Raw genomic sequence first — 21,440 nt, forward strand, 5'->3', positions numbered from 1 at the left:
TTTGGGTAACTGTCAATACAGACTTAACCCAAATCCACTTCACCATCCTCATTTGGGGATTCCAGTCTCTCTGCATGGCAAAGGTAGCCCCTGTATACTAGCAAGATCACCCTTTTATTTAAAATATGAATTTCTAGGAGCCCTCAGGAGGGAAAGGCTGAGGGTGCCTGTGTGGACCGGCGCTCTGCATGATCTTTGAGGCGCCCAGTTCAAAGCTCTCCGAGAGAACCGCCAGGTGGCACCTGTAAGGCGCAGATGGGGACGCTCTTTTGCCCCACACCCTAGAGCCCGGAATAATCCGGCTGCTTGCCTTTCCTTCTGTGGGCTGTTTGCGAGGAAGTGGGGGAGTTTTAGCCTCCATTCAGACGGTGTGATTACGTACCCCGTTTTCCTGACACTCTAAACACGCAGAGTGCAATTTGTCCCACGCACTCGCGCTGCCAAAGGCGCGCACGCTGGTTGGGACCGGCTGGGCCCCAGTCATCAGCCAGGACCTGGGGGTGGCGGTGGGTGGCCGTGGGCTGCGCTGAGCCGGCGCCAGGTCTTCCCTTCCAGGCTTATCCCCGCGGAGAAGGAGCGGCCAGGGAGACGTGTCCCAGGGCGGCGGCAGGCAGAGGGCCGAGGAACTGGGGACCCTGCTCCCCTGCACCCCGGCCTCAACCCCGGCCCGGGTCTAGGTGGACGCCGCCTGCGCCCTCCTCCCGCCGTTACAGAACCCCGTGGTTTTCCCCGCCCCGGCCGCAGAGTGAGTGGGGTCTCGGGTCGCCCCTCGCCGCCACTCCGCAGCGGGGCTCTCCCAGCCCGGGCTGGGCCCCCTTCCCCGCACGCGGAGGGCCTCGCAGAGGGTCAGGGGAGTGCGGCCGGCGCCCGGAGCGAGCGTGTTTGGGTCCTTTCGGCCAGGCGGCTGGGGCGCCAACTCCGCTCCCCGGGGCGCGGGGAAGCTGCAGCCTCTACTCGGCCGCCGGTGACGTTGGGAGGAGACCGCTAGGAACGTGCGGCGGGGGAGGCGGGGGGCCGGGAGGGTGGGGGTAGGGGAGAAAGTAGCGACGGTGCCAGGGGGCGTGTGAGCCGCGGGAGAGGCGGCCGCGCCGGTGACAACTTCTCTGGGGCGCGCGCGGCGGGGCGGGCGGGGAGCGAGCGGGGAGCGCGGCGAGAGCGGGAGCCCGAGGGAGTGGCGGGAGCCTCGCAGCCCCTGGCAGCCGCGGCCCGCGCCCCGCGCCGCCCGCAGCCTCCGGGTTCGCAGCCCCGGGAGCCGGGCTCCGCTCTATAAATAGCAGGTCGCGGCTCTGCTCGGCGCGCACACGCTCCCCGGGAACGCCGGAAAGTCGGGCTCCAAGTGTCTGCTGCTGCCGCCGCCCCCCACTCCGCCTCCGGGAGAGGTAATGACCCGCTGGGACCCGAGGGCTCGCTGGGGCTTTGCGGGGTGCAGGGGGTGTGGGGGGAGGACGGTGGGTGATGCAGGAATCGTTGGGGCCGGGCCGCGAGCGCGGGGATACGTCCTGGCGCGGGGAGCCTGTGTTGTTTTGCATCAAGTTTCTCGGTCTTGCAGCCCCGGTGGCCCCTCCAGCCCTGTCGCCCAAGGGGTAGGCTGTGCGTGTTTCCTCGGAGGCTGGGTGACCCGGTTGTCGAGATGACCCTCTCGCTGAGCGCCCCTCGGCCGGGCCAGCGCGCCTGGTCACCCCGACCCACTCTCACCCCGGGCCCCGCTAACTCGGAGCTCCGGCCTCGCTGACCTTCCAAGGCTGCGCCCACCTGTGCGGTCCCTTTGGGACACCTGCGGTGGCCTCCGGCTCGCTCTCAACCTCATCCCGGCAGCCAAGCTGCCGCCGCCCGCCCTCCCGCCTCGTCTCTTCATTAAGGCGAGGGTCAGGGGTGGGGGTGGGAGTGAGGGTCACTGATATTGAGGTTTTAGTTGCCCCAAGTCCAGGGTTTTCCTCTCCGTGACCACCCCACCCCACCCCACCCCAACCCCAGCAACTCATTCCAGCAGAGAAGCCAGGCACGTCTGCTCTGAGCCACCGAGCGTCACTTGTCCTACCTCCGAGAGCTCTCACTGAGGGGCTGGAAATCGAGGGCCTTGGAGTGAGGCCGCGGGGGGGGGGGGGGGGGGGGGGGCAGGCGGGCTGGGTTGGAGTTGGAAAACTGCGCGGCCAGCTCTCCGGGCACCTCTGGCTGGAAGGCCCAGGCCCGAGGAGGTCCAGCTAGAAGCTAGGGGTTGGTTCCTGCGCGGACTTTCGGGCTGGGAGCTGGGACTTAAAAGAGGATGCTGGAGCCACAAAGACCTGTTTTTGCCCTTCCCCACGCCTCTGATATCGCCTCCTTTGGGTGGTGCTTTCTGCGTGCTTCCCCCCCCCCCCCCCCCCCCCCGCTCCCCGCCCGTGGAGAGGGACAGGCAGTTTCTGTTTGGGGGCAGGAGGTTGTAGAAGAGTGAGGATGTGCATATTGATTAGGTTTGTGCTGCTGCTGCTGCAAAAACTTAACTGGAAACAGCCGGGAGGGTTTTCTGTTACTACTCTTGCTTTAAAGATGCAGCTTCGCTCCTTTGCCTGTTATTTTTTTTCCTTCTGGGGAACAGGTTTCCGCCCTCTTTCTGGGGTGTTATTTGAGGTCATTACATTTTATGACTCCAGGTGTCACATTTCGCTTATCTTCTTCCTCTCAGTATGGCAGGACTTGTTTGAAAAGGCGTGGTTCTAGAAAATAGGTAAAAGCCTAGACAGCAGGATAAATCCATCTTCTCCCCCTCCAGATGGGCTCTAGATAGCCCTTTTATAGTTGTACAGCTACAGTTCAGAGACCTTGCTTGTAACAGGAGTCTTCTGGGTGGGTTCTGGACCAGAGATGGTCACTAGTTTGACATAATGCTAAAGCAGAATATAAGGCGCAAGGATTCACCAGCGGGGCAGCTGGTTGACGGTGGGCAAGAAGTTGAGTGAAAAGAGGACTGGGCAAGTGGTCATCGTCTCAGTAGACAAAGAAATGCATTACCTTGTGCTCCTTTGCGATCTGCCCCGGGAAGGCGTTGACATGAATTCAGAAGAAATGATCCAGGGCTTTGTAATAAGTACCTGGGGGTTAAAAATGGAATCGCTTGGGTCTGTAGTAATACACAATGCTACTGCAATGGAATGCTTTTCCTGCGTACTTCTTTAAAATGTGATTTAGAAGATTGTCCTTGAAAGGTTATGAAACGTGCATGTGAAGACAGCCTGGATGCTCAATGTCATTAGGAAACATATGTGCTGATTGAAATGCTGCTCTTACTTTAGGAGAACATTCTCTTTGATTAGGCAAATCCATATTTACGTTTGTGATACACTAATAACCAATTAGGATGTACATATTTATAACCGCATTTTGCTTTTTTGAAGCTTTGACAAAATACAAGAAAACCCAGATAGACAAAGTTTAGTCTAGTTAGCCCCGCTGCTGTTTAAAGAAGCACACGTGCAGAAAATACTTTTAAAATGTTGGGTTTGAGCTTCACTTTGGGGGTGCAAATTGACTGAAGGACTTCATTTCTCATAAGATTTTTTTCAAAATATGCATAACATAGACTCATCTGTTAAAAATTTGATTATAAAATAATGCTATTATGTTTTAGTTGTGTGCGATGGAAAATTATTATGCTTAGGGAAAAGCCAGATATTTGTTCTAAATTGTGCAAATTGAAAGTAATTCATTTTTCTTCTGAAAATGTTTCTTTTAGTACAAGTAATATAAATCCCCACTTGGGTAACAGTTAACTTTCTCTACTTTGAGCAAAACCCAAGAGGGCAATTCTCCTAAAGACAGAGAAAAAAGTGCAAATTGATCTCATATCTCTTAGCAACCAAGTAGATGTCAATTTCCAGTTAAGTACCTGACATCTGAGATTACAAAGTTACAACAATTACAAAGTCGTAATTAGTGAGTAAAATGCTTACTGAATATCTATTACATTTTCTTATTTCACAGTGCACAATCCCCAGCCAGTACTAATATTACATATACAAATACGATTTTTATAATCTGTATGGAATACATTCTTGTCTTTCGTAACCATGGGGATATTAATAGATAGAAATGTGCTGTTTTAAATAATCTCAAGTTAACATGTTAATGTCAGTTGAAAGCTGAATCTCTCTGTTTCTTCTGTATTCTGTACCTTCATTGTTCAACAGCCCTGGCAATCTGCTTCATAGACCCTTTTGTTACTACTTGTTTATGTTGCGTTAGAAATCCTTGTTTATGGAGATCCTTAGGACACACTCATAAATACACATGCTTTCATATTCAGGCTAAAGAAAAGAGGTTATTAGACAAATTATTTCAGTTTAAGCATTTATTTTTAAAGAAATCCAGTGATGCTATGATTGCACGTTGGTGTGCAAGAGGCACATCGCCTTTGTTTTCCCAAACTTTACATGCAATGTATACCTGGAAACCACATTAAAATATTTGAGAACATTTTAAGGAATCTGTAGAGCCTCAGGCACAATTTTCATTTGAATCAAGACTTACTTGTTCTTTTTAAAAAAATGTTTTTATTGATTTGTTTTAGAGAGAGAGGAAGAGGGATAGAGAGATAGAAACATCAATGAGAGAGAAACATTGATTGGCTGCCTCCTGCATACCCCCTACTGGGGATTGAGCCTGCAACCTGGGCATGTGCCCTCACCTAGAATTGAACCAGCGACCTCTTGGTTCATGGGGTCCAGGCTCAACCACTGAACTATACCGGCCGGCTGTTCATTTACTTTATATATTTTTACTACTGTGTAGGTTAAAGGGAGCATTTTAAAAATGCTTATGAAATTTTATTATTATAGCTATATTGTGTGTGTGTGTATATATATATATATATATATATATATATATATATATATATCTGAAACTGCAGTGAGATTTTTCTTATATAAGACACAGTTGTAATCTTACTTACTAGAAGTATCTTGCTATAGATGTTATACCATAAGGCCAATGAAATATCTAGGAGTGTAGTAACTTTAGACTTTTTTACAACTGACTTTGTAATTTGACTGAACATTGAGCTGTTATGATAGATGTAATCCCAACAAAGGGTGAAGAGTTGGATTTCAATATCATATGTGTTTGTAAATCATGTTTTCCAAACTGATTTTCTGAAATTGCAATATTGTGAGTAAGTTCTGTCTTTGGCATTGGGCAGCCATACCAACTAGGTGTCCTAATTGTGTGGTGGGGCTTCAAAATAGCCCGAAGCAGCACGAAGTGAAATAGATTTGGCAGCAGTCATTTGGTTAAGCTGATTAAAGGAAATCTTGAGAAGTTTTCTAGATCACGTGGCTTTGATCTGAGATTCCTTTGGGAATTTTCTAAGTTAATGAACTCAAGGGAATGGAGGCAACACTTCCCTTAAATGAGAAACAAACCCAACCTCCCTCTCTCCCTCCCTTCTTCCTTCTCATCCATTTGTCTATCATCTATCTATCTATCTATCTATCTATCTATCTATCTATCATCTATCTTTACCTGCCCTCTGGTTATTAAAATGAAACAGTGCAACAGGCCTAATGTTGAAATTATTGAATATTGTTCTTGATTTTCCACATTTCCAGGAATGAAAAAGTTTGTGGGATGTAGAGGCAGCCTTGATACTCATGCTGATTTTGAATTATTGACATAACAACAATAATGAAAAGTATCTAGGATAAAAATAAAAATATAATTCATAAAAATTTTTATGTATTAGCTGTTTTAAATATACCACTTATTTATAAATTTTAAGTTTTTAAAAGGAGAACCTGAGATTTGTGTTTCTCAAAGGGAGCATGACTTTTAAAACTATGCAGTGATTGAAAGAAAATCCTCTTAATACTTTTCATTTTGAAAAACTTAATTGACAGACATATGAGTCTTTCACCTTTCACCTTAGTTCTTAAAACAGGTAGTTATAGTGCATTAAGTAGACCAAGCTGGGAACTACCATTGCAGAATACAATGAAGCAAATAAAATGTACTCCCTAACCATAGCAAAGTCAATTCTTTCCTTAATCCATTCTTTCAAATGATTCTCACTTCATTTTCATGGGGATTTACTTTTCTAAAAGTCAAAAGATCAGAGATGAGTTCTAGTGATTAGCACAACCAAAACACAAAAATTATTCGCTGCTGGGAAAATAAAGTAAAACCTAAAACCAGTGGCATCTGAAATTGAAATTATAGCCTGTAGATGAGGGGAGATTATAGCTATGCTCTCAAGAAAGCTTGGAAGTGTCATTAGTGATTATTTAATATCCTATTTAACATCTTCATATGCCAAACTTGCTAGATAACCACTTAGAGCATTGGCATACATCACGTTCCTAACAAAATATATTGCATAGTTGATGCCCCGCATTAAAATATATCACCCTTAAAATTTTTTTATGTAATTCCAATAGTCTTCTTATATTGAAGCAATTATGAATAAACATGTTTCCGATCTTTCTGGATAAATTCGCTTTAAAATAGAGCATTCCTACTTTCCGCAAGGTGTCCAGTGTGCATTTGGACTTAGAGATGGTTTGCACTAGGTGGCAGTGTGCAATACTCAGTAGCCTTGGGTCATTTTAATTGCAATATATTCATTATTAAAGCTTTTTCTTTTAAACCAAATTTATTTATATCCTGAGTGAGCTAATGACATTAAGATCAACAGGCAGCTAAATCCTTAGCAGTATATTTAGAAGAGCTGTTGTTCGTAATACTTTGAAGATTCGATTGTAATGGTTAACATACTCTGCTTTTATGCAGGATCTGTTTATTTGAGGAATTGTTAGGAATACATTGACTTAAATGTGCCAAAATTCTGATTATGACTAGGTTAAGAGAAAGGGAAAGGGAAAATTAAGAGATGACAGGAAAAAAATATGGTCATTCTACAATAGATATTGTATGAACCATTTGCACTTTAACCCTAATCCTGTCATTACACAGGCTGATGGAATTCTTTCTAGGAGTTGAAGGCTGTAATTGTTCATTTTTCTCTATTGCCCTTGGGACAATGCAAAAAAAAAAAAAAGTGCAGATAGTCTCACTGACGCTTCTGCAGATCCCCTAATGTGCTCTGTGATAGTGATGGCCTGGCCACCACCATGACCGAATGGGATTAGCCACGTCATGCTATAATTTTCTGGTAATTATGACAGCTGAATTTATCTAAATCACTTTTTCTTGGTTAATCTGGATGTAGGCATCCCTATCTTTGGCTGAATGATTAAATTATGGGTTATGGTAGAGTTAATCGATGTATTCCATCATCTGTGCACCAGAATGGGACCTCTGCATTGTCTAGACACCTTACTGGAACCTCCTTCAAGATCAGTGTGGTAGGCATTTCAACCATGTTCACTGAATGTGGCTGCTGCGGGAATGGCGATGAAGTGAAAAGTTAACCAACTTAAATGGGCCTAACTGAGAAATACACGTCTTTACCGAGAACTTTTTACTATGTAAAAATTTAAGCATAATAAAAAAAAAATAGAATGGTAAAATGAACTCCCAGGTCCATCGTTGTCAAATTATGGCCATTTTTGTTTTATCCACAATCTCACTCACTTTCTCCTTCCTGAAATTTTGGAAGCAAATCCTAGCAGTTATACCAAAGGAAAAACACGTATGAAGTTGTTATTTACAAAAATAGGTTTTATATGAAAGGCAGTTTTAAAAATAATGACTACAGTATAAACACTAAATATTTCACTTAAAAAGTCAAAAATCTTGGCATTAGGTAAATTAAGCACTTGAATTTGTTCCTGGAATATATGGTGATTTTATATAATTAAGGATTGAATTTCAGTTTACATTCTATGTCATATTTTTTTCATCAACAGAATTGTGCAGGAAGGTTCCTGGAACACATTAGGTAGTTAGTATCTACTTTAAACCAATGACCGCATTAGGCTTTTTAGGTTAGAACAGGTATTAACTGTCTGCATACCTGACCACCACAATTCTCTTATATAACTTTACTTCTACAGCTGTTGTAGACATAACAGACCCTTGGCATATAAGAATTTAGCTTGCATGACTCATGATTTTACCATCTGTCTTAAAGGTACACATCATGTAGTAGTCTATAATTTTGCTGAGGTATGAACTTAAATCACAGTCTTGAAAACTGGCCTTTCAATGCATGAGCCCAGGCAGTGGCCCAGCTGTCACACCTGAAGGAGATTTTATGCTCTAGGTGACATAGCACTTCATTTTCTAGGGCTAATTGTTCCTGGTGAGTGTGTTTGAGAATTTGGGAATTTGACAACTTGTTTGGTTCTTCCCTTTGAGAATGTCACAGATCTCTTAAATAGACCTTTTATGTTTTGTGTAGAGTTGAAATTTCAAAGGAGTAGAATTTTTTTTTCCAGATTTCAGAAAAAATTGACAGTAACACTATGTATAAGTCTTTATAGAATTATGTGATAAGAGAATTCAGTTGTAGAGAAAACAAGTCATTTGTATCTAAAGGATTGACGCCACACTACATTTTTATATGTAAAAATTATACAAGGAGCAAAGCCCCTGTATAATTTTCTTAGTATTAGACACATGGGTTTATGACTTTTTTGAAACTTACTATAATGGTTTCTTTCCCGGGCTAAGGTTTAAAGACTGCCTCCCAAATTTATTCATATTATTTACATTCTCATTTCCCATTTTGCATTTTGGGTGAGAGTGAAGAATGGTGCATACTGAGTCCTGTGTAACGAGAAAGAAGTGAGCCAGTTGGCTTCCAGTTGATTTCTTTCATTCTTTTTTTTTCCTACTCATTTTTCCTAATTATAAATGTAATAAATCTTCATTGAAAAAAAATTGGCAAGTGGGAGAAAAGTCTAATGAGGAAGAAAAAAAAAATCACCCAAAGACAATATTGTTAGCATTTTATCATATTTCCTTCTAAGATTTCCTGGGATTCTTTTACAAAAGTTGAGGTTATAGTGTGTGTGTGTGTGTGTGTGTGTGTGTGTGTGAAAACAAGAGTTCTGATTTTGTTCACTTAGAATTCTGTTGTTCAATTCAGTTTACATATTGACTGAGCACCTACTATGTGAAAGGTAGTATGCTAAACTCTGTTCCAGTTTACAGCCATGAATAAAAAAGAAAGCCACTTTTTCCATGCATGTAATCACTTCTCTAACCTTTTTTGTTGCTATCTGGTAGTTAGGCATATGAACCGTTTTCACTTGTTTAGCCATCTTCTCAACTTAGATTTTTATATTCTTGGCATTTGTTTCTGTTAGTACATCGCGATAAATGTTTTTTTTGTATGACCCCATTTTCTGATAGTCTTTGTCTGTATATTTCATGTTTTTTTTTTGTTTTGTTTTTTTTTTAGGAGTGATTCCTAGAAGTAGTATTCTGAATAAAGAGTGTGAACCTTTTTTTTTTTTCAAGAAAGATTGCACTCATTTTTATTCTCCCTGGAAGTATATAAATCGTAACTCCATCCTCACCAAAATTGAGGGATATTATTTTTTACGAATGTTTGCTAATTGGAAAAGTGAAGATAATTGTAACAACGTCAAAACAATAACATCACCATCATCCACAACAATAACGCTTGTTGAACACCTCCTATAGATCATCCATCATACAAGACCTTTATCTCTATTATCTCATTTAGTCTTTGCAACAGCTGTGAGAGGAGGACAATAACATCATCCTGTTTTAAAGGTTAGGAAACATTTTTTGAGAGGGTGTGTGACTCCCCCGAGGTCACACAACTGGTAAGTGGTAGAATTGGGTCTTGGACCAAGATTGATTTTACTTTAAAATCTAGGTTTTAAAGTACTGTGTTCTACTATTATTTGATTAGGCGAGGCTGAACATTTTTGAAATGCTTATTTTAATTTGTACTTCATTTTAAAATATTAATTCATATATTTAGTCTGGTTGTATATTGGGACCTTGGTTTTTTCCATGAATGTTAGTGTCCTTTAAATATTAGGGATACAGTCCCCTTTGTCATTTGTTATCTATATTGTTTTTAAAATTATTTTTCACATATAGAAGTTGAAAACTGTGTAATTAAGTTGAATGTCATATTTCTTCCATTGCTTTTTTGCTTAAATACTTTCTCATTCATAGAAAAGATTAAAATTTACCTAAATTATTCTTCCCTGAAAACAAGTTTCATCGAATTCTGTAATGATTTTATTTTCTCTCTTGTCCACTCAACATTGTTTTGGTGTATGGTATGAGATAAGAGTTAAATTGATTTCCCTCCTAAAAATATTAAGCATTTTCCAGCAGCAGTTTTTGAATAATCCATTCAAATTCCAGTTATTTGTGACTCTACCACATCATTGAATATATTATCTTATTTAGAGGTAAACATGCACTTTCATTCCTCTCTTTTTCCCTGTCTCCATCCCTCCTTCCCATTGGGTGGGCTTTGGGTTCTGGTATACTTATTTCATTCTCGTGTTCTATCAGTTCTTTTATTAATATCACACAGGTTTAAATGTTGTTATTTGCTTAATATATGATAGGAATGGTAGCTTCTTCTAGTTGATTTTCTTTGTGTTTGTGTGTAGTTTTTAAAACATTTTCACTGATATTTCTTCTAGACTCATTTTAGAAAATTTGGTAAAACTACCCTCAAAATATTTTTGTACTTTAATTGAAATTTCATTGAGTGTACAAATAGAATTGAGAGAATTGGCAGCTTTACAAGATTTAGTCTCATTATCCAGGAGCCTGGTGTGTCTCTCAGTAAAGTTTTGATTTAGGGGATTTTTCATGCTATCCCATAAGGCCCTATGTTAGACATCAGTTATTGCCAAAATATTTTCCTTTTTCATGATTCACTCTTATGAACTGACCAGGGAATTATGCAGCATGCCCTGTGCACCATGGGCCCGCATTTGCTTTGCTCATTCAGGTTTACAAGTTAGGCCTAATAGCATCTCATTGTCAGAACAGCGGCTTTTGCATATGAATGGCCTTCTCTATTGCAGGATACCTGAAGGGTTCTCTTTCCCATTACTGGGTACAGCCTTGCTCTAAAATATATTTATTTTAAGTTATTTTCCTTAAATTAGCCTAAGAAGATACACTCAGTATAAATATTGAAAACATATATATATATATATATGTATATATATGTTTATTCTCTTCAACAGCTCAGTAATGAGATGTCATAAATTTGTCCAAAAATATGTATTACTTTGTATATCAACAAAATACAGTGCAGTAAGCAGCTCAGTTTGATATTTGGTTTCCAGTTGTCAAATCTGACACAATTACCCATGAGATAATCACTTTTGGCCCATTACAATGGAGTGACAGGGTTGGGTAACTAGCCTGAAGCTCTAGCTTATTTATTTGAGTCTGTCCTCCAGTTAGAGAGATTTAAAAAGTGAAAATCCAGAAATATTTTCATACACATAATTTGCTTATGTCTTTCTTAAATGCTCCACAACAACATACTCCAGCTCTCTTCCCTTGACCCTGGTTTATAAACACAGTCTGCTTATTGGAATCACGCAGAAGAGAAAGCCTTGCTTTTATTAACAGGAGTCCTCTAGGTTTCCCTGAAGCTGAGACTTGCTTATTCAGGCCAATGGTCCCTACCTCTGCTGGTGCCCTGTCTCAGGAAACTGCAACTAGGAAAGTAGGAGAAGCATTGTGTGTGGGGCTCTTCAGGCCTACTCATCCCCACCTTCCAATTCCAGTTGTAGTATTTTCAAGGGCGGTTCTTTAGTGTAGTGTATGTAAGTTTCATTTGAGTTACAAGTATTGGGATGTGGTAAGAACCATGCTCATTTCCTTGTCCAAGACAAGAAGAACCTACCCATGGATGGGTCATGTGTCAGATTCTACTAACACCCACTTTCCATTTCAAAGGCTAGATAATTGAGCTCAACAACACCTGAAAACAAATGAAAAGCTTAGACTTTGTTTTTAAGATTTTCTAATTTTCATGCTTAGGTTTACGTATTTCATTTTAGTTGAATGACTGAAGCAACAGTGCACTAGCAGTGATGAAAATCCTCTCAAAGCCTTAAGAGAGTTTTTCTTCCACTTGTTCAAATTTCCTTCTCAAAATCTCTTGGTGGTATGATGGTGAGAAAGAGTGTGTGACAGAGAGAAAGACAGACCAGTGTCGACAGTGCACAGCGAGGAAATTGCAATGGGATTCTAAATCACACAACATTTAACTTGGAATTCTAACTTATACAGACTTATATCAATTTGCTGTTTTCTGATTACAACACATAAACATTAATTATATTAAAAATGATTTAAAAATCATTAAAAACACAGTCGTAGTTCTAGAAGGCACCTTCAAAGAGCTTTAGTTTAATTGTTTCATGCTCCATTGTAGGATGATCAAAATCTGGGTTTGCTCAGGACTGAGGAGTTTCAGTGCTAATACCAGGAGAAACTTGGGCAAATGAGATCGTTAGTCACCTTATTTCCCCAAACATTTGGAAAGTCCAGGGAGAGTGGTAGGTAAGTTTTCAAATGATCTATTGTACTCAGTAGAAAAAAGAGACAGTTTTGGGTTATGAAAGTGTTACTTGAACATTATACAAATAATTATTGCCTCGGAAATGTTACAGAATTTGGACTCAGAAACTAGGTATTTTTTATTTAGGTATATATTTATTTATTCATAATTTATTCCCTGCCTACTTCTAAAGGTGATTTGTGATGGCTTATAGTAAGACTACATATAAAGGTATTGAGTCTCTATAGCAGTTTAATGATAATATAAAAGATATATTCAGTAGCCTGACTCAAGGTAGTATGTCTTAAATGTTAAATTTGATAATATGAATACTACCCAGTGTAAGATCTGAAAACTATATTGCGACATTTAAAATCACTACCCATTCCCCATGATCTTGGATAAAAATGTAGCTATTATTTGAGCAATTATTTGATATTACAAGGTTCCCACCAGACAGTCTGGTTGAGCTGGTGAGGTGGGGCTCAATATAGAAGTGCTCTGGGCCCCTCCAAACTGGTATGGCCCTTTTCTTTCACACGTATGCTTTTCATTCTAGGTTCACACAATCTAGCATTAGACACAATTGCATTCCATTAAAAACACTGTTACATTTATTTAAAAAAAAACTGGTACAAGTCTTTGTTTTTCCAAATCTAGATTAATGTAATTCTGAGAAAGTCATTATAATCTACCTGAGCCTGTTATCTCATCTATTCAGTAGAGATAATAACTACCTGATAGATTTACAGTGAGAATGAAGTGGAATTGTATATAAAAATGACTTATAAAATTATGCCATAAAAGTAGAGTATTAAAAATATTGACAACCACTAATAAAATTATTATTCTGTTTTATCTTATATTCAGAATGCTCATTTAGGACTCAATTACAATTTTGAATATAAAATGAACAACTATAAAGATCCATCTTGGATGGGGGTGGGTGTCCAAATATATTTAATAGATATGCTTATTCAGGTTTGTTAACATTTTGAATTACAAATACAATCAATTGACTCTCCAGGTATCAAAAATGAAATTGCTATATTTTGTTTAGCACTCACCTAGAGTTTCTAGAATAGATGCCAAAAACATAGGCATGTTTAAAAAATTGAATTTAAACTGTCTTAGAGTAGGAAAACACATAAAAATATTGGGCCCTAGCCGGTTTAGTTCAGTGGATAGAGCGTCGGCCTGCGGACCAAAGGGTCCGGGTTCGATTCTGGTCAAGGGCATGTACCTCAGTTGCAGGCTCCTCCCCGATATTTCTCTCTGTCTTTCCCTTCTCTTCCAGTCTCTCTAAAAAGTCAATGAAAAGATATCCTCAGGTGAGGATTAAACAAACAAACAAACAAACAAAATATTGGCTTTACCTGTCCTTAGACAAGGTATATCTATTCAGAAGGTGACAATCTCTGCTCCTCCCACTGACCCACTTTACTTATGTGTGTTATTTGCCTGGGTGGCAGGCTTTTGAGCTTATATCTTCTAAACTAGAAAAACTAAATGGATTACATGTTTTTCAAACTATCCTTTATGTATATTATTACATAAAACGAAGCTCCAGTAAAAGATGAGCAACATGCACATCAGTGCTATGTTTTGTGGCGGGGTTTATGTTTAAATATATTCTATGGCTTCTTATGGTGTAAAGCCTGAGTAAAACAGAATGATAGACTTGATACTCTTTTGTGAAATGTAAGAACCTCATACAGATTCTCATCCAAATATATAGTTATTTCCTAATGCCAAATGGAGGAGGGCTAAGGGGGTTATCTGTGGGGAAAGGCAAGAAATGTGCAAGTCCACTAGGATGAATTTTAGGCTAGCCTCCTTATCTGTAAACGGCTCAGTAGCACCCACCTTGCAAAGATGTTCTGAGGATTAAATATAATAAGGGATGTGAAGCACACGGTGTCCGGCCATAGTTAGCCTTCAATGAATAGTAAGTCTTCAAGCTGTTTCATTTCTATCTAAAAGCATATACTTTTTATTATATGAGCGAATGAGGAATTGAGTTATTTGTTATCAGACATAGTATCTTCTAAACTTTTGACAATAAATTTTAAATGAAATCCCATTTTATAAAGTAGATATAAAATAGTATTTTCTGAGTATGGATGCATTTTGTAAGTTCACTTGAAAAAATATACTTATTGATAAGGTCAGTCAATGAAAATGAGAAGGTGCCTTTGCTGAACACAAATACAGGGTGGGGCAAAAGTAGGTCTACAGTCGAGAGTATGCAAAACACAGAGTTTTTGTTCTTATATTATTTATTAATTATTGCATTATTTTTTCCATATGAACAACTGTACACCTACTTTTGCCTAACCCTGTGTGTAAAGTCTAGACTTATAGATAATAGTTTGACAATTATATCAGCTCCATAATTTCTTAATATTTTGCTTTGGTGTTTTTATTTGACATTGGCTTACTTTGTATTTTTATTTTGTGTCTTTATTTGTTTTATATGTTTTTCTCCTCTTAGATTGCAAATTTCTCAAGAATGAGGAGCATTTCCAATTTATCTTTTGGACCCAATGTCCTGTAGAATGCATGGGACATGGTAGACCTCAACATTTTTCTTATTTTACCTGAGAAAAATCAGTTTTTTAAGGTCCGTTGGCATGTAAAGGAGTTAGAGCTTGAAAAGGACAGAAAATAATACAATGAAATAGTTGATCTAAAAATGGTCCTTTCTTGATGAAAGCCTAGAACCGTGGTCGGCAAACTGCGGCTCGCGAGCCACATGCGGCTCTTTGGCCCCTTGAGTGTGGCTCTTCCACAAAATACCATGGCCTGGGTGAGTCTATTTTGAAGAAGTGGCATTAGAAGAAGTTTAAGTTTAAAAAATTTGGCCCTCAAAAGAAATTTCAATCATTGTACTGTTGATATTTGGCTCTGTTGACTAATGAGTTTGCCGACCACTGGCCTAGAAGAACTTGAATCTGTTAGTTAAATTCTTTGTAAACCTGGGAAGAATCTGGTCTTTAAAAAGTGCGTGCATGCGAGTTGTGTGTGTGTGCGTGTTCGTGTGTGTACATGTGTATGTGTACTTGTGCATGCATGCTTGTATGTCTGTTGTGCTCATATATGCTTGCTCCTTCATGCATATGAGTTAGAGGGTTGTGAGGGACAGAGTGAAAGAAATGGGAAGGGAGTAAACATTGCCGAGGCCCTGCCATATGTCAGGCACTTGCTGAGCACATTGCCTTGAATACGGTTCTCCCTTAGTGAGGATTTTTGCTGCATCAGAGCCTGTTGAAAAATGACCCCTGAAATGTTTATCACACTTTGGCAGGAGGACTATGGAAAACTACAAACTATTTGTAGAACTGTGGGGTCAACTTCTGTCTTCTTGAGGCTGAGTAATTTGCAGAGTCTTTATTACCCCTGTCTTATCCATCAGAACCAGCAATAAAAGCTAAATGGGGGGAAATGCATCCTCAGGGGAACTCACCTGATCTATTCTGATAAAAATAACGATACCTAGTCTTTCTTGAACACTGTGATTGCTTCACTCATATTAACTTTTTAACTCCCCACCATTGTATGAGGCAGACTGATATTACCCCATTTTACAGGTGAGAAAATTGAGGCACAGAGAGGAAGTGTAACATGCTCCAGTTCCATATTTAGGAGGTGGCAGATCCAGGGTTCTGAGCAATTCATTCAGCACCCACTACTCAGGACACTACCCTGGCAATCTGATTCACTGAATATCAGCGGCAAAAGTAAGAGGAAGCCTTAGGTGCGTACCAGTCCCATGTTGGGAGTTCTTCACTGGAGCTTCGATGGAAGAAAGGAAAATGACTGCCTCCTGTGGGTGGCTTGCGGCCCTGGTACTGGGGGCAGCATGTGCTCTCCCTGTTGTGCTCATGAAGGGTGACGGTGATTGTTCCAATCCAGGAGGGAGGCTGGCTAAAAACAATGCAGGCATCTGAGGGAAGGATCCTTCCCTTTGCATTGTTTCTATTTTAAGTTGGGGGAAAAATTGGCTGTTTAGCTCTGGTTGGACCAATCTGTTGAAGAAGATATATATCCTGAAAAAATATTATATATGTATAAAATAGCTGGAGACCCTATGATGATTATGAGCATAAAATGGCCTTGCAATGGGAAACCTTTAATTATGCACTTTGAACATTCTAGCCAAATTTTTTTGTGGCCTAAAAAAATCATCATAGGTGGAAAGAAACATCTGCTGTGTTTTTCATGAGAGCTGTGGAATCCGATACACTTCATTTACACGGTTATTGTACATGCATTGGGCACACTTACAAATTTTACCTGTCACTAAATTTTCTACTCAGAACATTCCACATAAGCAGAAATAAATGTTCACCTCTGTAAAATCCATGGGTTAAAGCCATCTATAGAAGTTGGAAGCTAAATGTAGAAAAGCCATTGTACAGGCTCAATTGTTTTGCCTCTTGCTGTGTTAGAAGATAAATCTTGAGCACAAAATATATTTTGTTTTTAGGAAAGATTTGTTTACACTGTATGGTGCCAGTGATGCTCGGGTTTATTTGTACCATGGCTACAGATACCGTGGGATTTTACCCACACTGTTAAGAACAATATATTTGAAGAAAATGAGCACATCCTGGGTGACAACTCTTCATTAAGATAAACATGCATCAAATCTCATTCTTGGAAGAATCCTCATGATGGAAGACAGTGTCGCGAACCAGCACTGCGTGACCATTGCAGATTTGTTGGCTGGTCTCTATGGGGAGGTTCATTTGCAGATCACCCAGCATAAGGCTTAATCTTGGAAAGAGGGAAAAAAAAATGCTTTTTGAAGAACACTAGAGGAATTGGTGTTGTTAGGCTGATCATAATTCATTGAAAGCACGAGGGGATCTGTATGAACCATGTTCTTTAAGTTAATGGATAGTGAGAAGTCTTTCTTCACCCTTGTGAATCCTTGTAGAAGACATTTGCAGGGAAATTACTGGAGCTGCTCCCCCATGGGGAGATTAATGCTTTAATATGCAAAAGCAGACAACTCACAATTCCTTTTCTTAGTGGCACTCTGAGCTGCACAGTCTTACTACTTTATTTTCCCCTTAGAGCTTGTCTTCCTAAAAACTTTTGTGGAGTCAGAAAGAGCCACTAATGCCAAGCCATATCCTTGGTTCTACACTTGAGGATTCTACTACCTGGGACAACCAAGCAATGTGTGGCCCAGATCTGGTGGAATAAATGTCTTTGTGAAGTATTGAGATTTTCCAGCTTATCCATTTGAATTTACCAGCATTAAAATTAGGCAATGGAAAATGGTGGTAGGGAAGGATGTATCCTAGGCCCTCTTAACTCTTAGTTTTCCATAACAGTAGAAGCTGACAAAAGCATTACCTTTAATAACCCACCACCACTCATGCATCTTGTCCCCATCCTATCTTCTTTCCTGTGTGGCCTCCTGAATTCTCAGGGGTGGCTCTCTACATGGCCATCATTCTTTATTTCCTGGGTCTTCACTTCTCCTCTGACTCCTTCCAATGAGCAATGAACATGCTTAAGATTTTCATATGTTAATAAGAACACCCTCTCTACTGCATATTCCACTGTAGCTACCTTCATTTTGCTTCCATGGGAGAGCCAAGCATCTTGGAAGAGATATTCAACATTTACTATACTTCCCCATTTCATTATAGTCTGGACTCTACCCCAGCTCCAATGAAACTGCCTTTGCCAAGGCCACTAAGACCTTTTGTGACACAGTTCACAGGTTGCTCTCTATCTTTTCTTTACCTAATCATTTGGCAGTATCAGCTTGTGTTAACTGTTCTGTTGAAAAAATTCATTTTTTCTTGATATTGAATTCTTTTCTTAAATATTTTTGAATATAAAATAGCTTGGATAAAAATGTGTATCTAGGGTGACCACCAAAATGTAGTATACACACACTTTGAATAATTGTAAAGGCAGTGTTTATTAAAATATATTTCATTTTCCAAATTGAGCTGTCAGTTGTTAAAGTGTGTATATATATTTTTGGGGCAAAGACCCTATATATATATAAATCTATATAGTGTCTGTATATTATAAAAATGTATGGAACATGCTTGTGCCCCTGTCTCCCTACTCTATACTTCTCTTTGATTGGAATTGCACTAGATCCTTAGATTAGTTTGGGTAGGGATGACCTCTTAAAATGTTGATGATAATTTTTGTATCCATGAACATTCTCTCTCTTATTTAGTGTCTTTCAATACAGTTTAACATTTGCTCTATAAATGTCCTCTCTATCCTGTGTTAATTTTATTTGGCACCTCAATTTTATTGTAGTTATTTAAAATGGTATCTCTTTTAACACTGCATTTTCTTACTGTTTGTTAATAGTGTATAGAAATATTGATTTGAGTGTATTGATCTTATAATCAGCCACTTCACTATACTATCTCATTCTAACATTTTTTCCTGTAGCTTTTGCTGTTTTGTAAGTACACTTAATATAATTGAGAGTTTATTACTAGTAAATGCTCTTGGTTTCTGTTTATTTCGAGCTGCCTTTGTTTTGGACTTGCTATTGAATAATAGGGTTATGCAATTCCAAGTTGACAGTTTTTCAGCCCTTTGAAGATATTGTTCCACAGTTTCTGGCTTTTACTGTTACTATTGAGAATTTTGCTGTCAGTTTAATAGCCATTTCTTTGTAGTGATCTATCTTTTCATTCTGGTTAGGTAGGATAAAGGGGAACCACAAGGAAGACAAAAACTCAGGAATAACAGCAACAGAGTTGTCAGGGAGGGACAGGAAAATGGAAGAAGGGAGGGCTTATAGAGCAATGACCTTCTGTGACCTTCTGACAAGAGGTGCAGCCAGCCTTGGAGACATCACAGAGAAGGAGCCAAGGTTGTAATACCTAGACTCACTTCCCCTCCTCCTTTTCTCCTGCCTGTGAGCCACATTGGCCATACCCCACCAGAAGCCAGGAGTCATGATATGATTAATGTGATGATAAATACAGGTCAGATAGAAATAGGGGGACGAGAGCATGGTGGGAAAGGGTGGGAAGATTGGATCTGGAGGGGTCAACAGAAGATAGCCCGTTCTATTTAGTTTTCTTTTCTCTTCAACTTTGTTTTGGTTATTTTGGATCATTATTGGTCTTTTCTCAAATAAAATCCCATCTTTTATTTCTTTAGGCATTCATGCATTGTTACTTTTTGTATCTGTTGGGTCTGATATATTAAGTCTCGAGGGTCTACAGTTTTTGGTGTTTCTGCTGACCCTTGCTGTGATGGCTTGTTTTCTTGGGTTTATGTTCATTTGTTAATATGAGAACATTGTTTGGCTAAAATTAATCTGTGCAATTCTGAAGGGACCTGAGTTGATGATCCTTTTCTTCAAAGAGGATTTGCATTTCTTTCTGCAAGATACCATGGACAGTGTCATTTAAACTTAACCCAGTGTGAAAGAATAACTAAACACACAGTTTTTCAGAAAAGGCTTTCCTTTTTTCCCCCCCAGTTCAGAGCCATGATGGTGGCAGACAGATTTCCTCATGTGCTCCCATTGTTGATGGGTAGGAGTTTTCCAGCTTCGCCTTTCACAAACAGTACGGCCTTTGAGCAGTTCTGTGTGCAGCTCAGGGTCAGCCTCCTCTCGGACACAGGTCCAAGGCTTTCTTGGAACACCTATTCTCTCATATGGGACCTTGGTTTCCTCAAGGTCTAGTTTTCTGGTATTAATATTTATCCTGCACTGTCTTGATGTATTGTTCATTTTAATTTCCATGGAGGGACTTTATTTAATTTCTTGTGGACTCAGCATTGTAACATATATTGCAATTGATCTGAAATCTAGGGCTTTGGTGTGAAAGCAGTATACTAGTTCTCCTGTTTGTCACTCCGTGTCTTGCCTTGTCATCCTTCTCAGTGTCATTTCCCTGCCCATCCTTTAAAGTTTGAGGTCCTGCAGAGTTCTGTCCAATTCCCTCTTCCTGTATTATCTTGTACTTATAAATTATTACTTTAATTCACCACCTGTTGTAATCTCCGTATGGGCAGGGATTGTACTGATATTTTCACCAACATTTCCTTAGTGTTGAGCATAATACCTAGCACATGGCAAGGGTCCAGTTCATATTTGTTGAATGAATGAGTGATTGGAAGAACTTAATGTGTCTCAATAGAGAATGGTTAGTTTGTTGTATTCCAGGGGGGTGAGGTTGAAACAGTAATGGTACATATTGGATAAATCAGTTTCTTGAAGTTTGTACTTCTCTTCAGGAAATATGCCTATACCTTTGGATTTGTCTCTACTTCATGCTGCAGGCAATGCTAAGTATTTTTTACCCTGCCCTTAAAAATATGTATTTCTGTAATGTACGTGAACGTGCAGAATTCTGAACAGCTTCAGTCGGTAATGGGATTTTTCTGTCTGCTGAGGGGGATGTTATTGCATCTCTCCTGGTGAATAGTAACAAATTATTATTGGCTTTTTTTCCAGTTAGTATGAGGACCTTCTAGTTTGCGTGTGACTTTATTAAATTTGATGGTTGGGCTTGAAGACTTAGCTTCAAGTAGAGCAGATAAAATGAAATTAACTTCTGCTAATATTCAGGGCATGCATCTCCTGAATGTACGGGGAAGCACTTTAAGTGCATAGGGGTAGAGAGAGGGCTGGGATGAAATCCATCTTCATTAACATTGCCCAGCTCTTATGCTAACAGCATGGGACTGGCTCATGTCTAGAAGATTCTTTTCTCCGAGAACAGTATGGAGAACAAGCTACAGCTGTGTAGAAGCAAACCAGACTCTGACCCTCAAAATAAAGAACTTCTGGCTTTTCCAAACACGAGATGAATGGCGCTGAAAGCAGGTGACTCTTAGAAGCAGTTAGGCAAGGCCTGATCTGTGTTTCTGAGTGAGCCTTGGAAACAATGGTGGGAAGATGACTTTGGGAGCAATAGATACTACAGAAAGTCACCAACAGGCCTGTGGACAGAGCTGCCACTGCAAATTTCAG

General features: G+C 40.0%; 1 protein-coding gene across 3 annotated transcripts in view; it reads left to right on the forward strand.

Moving 5' to 3' along the window:
• Window positions 1–1,143: 1,143 nt before the first annotated feature.
• Window positions 1,144–21,440, forward strand: part of INPP4B (inositol polyphosphate-4-phosphatase type II B) — a 564,192-nt gene continuing 543,895 nt past the window's right edge. For all 3 annotated transcript variants that reach the window (XM_079772160.1, XM_079772161.1, XM_079772164.1), the window contains exon 1: window positions 1,144–1,379. The gene's annotated coding sequence lies outside the window, so the exon portion shown is untranslated. The remainder of the gene's footprint in view (window positions 1,380–21,440) is intronic.

The sequence above is a fragment of the Cnephaeus nilssonii genome (genome assembly GCF_951640355.1).
Source record: "Cnephaeus nilssonii genome assembly, chromosome: 5".
Lineage (NCBI taxonomy): Eukaryota > Metazoa > Chordata > Mammalia > Chiroptera > Vespertilionidae > Cnephaeus > Cnephaeus nilssonii.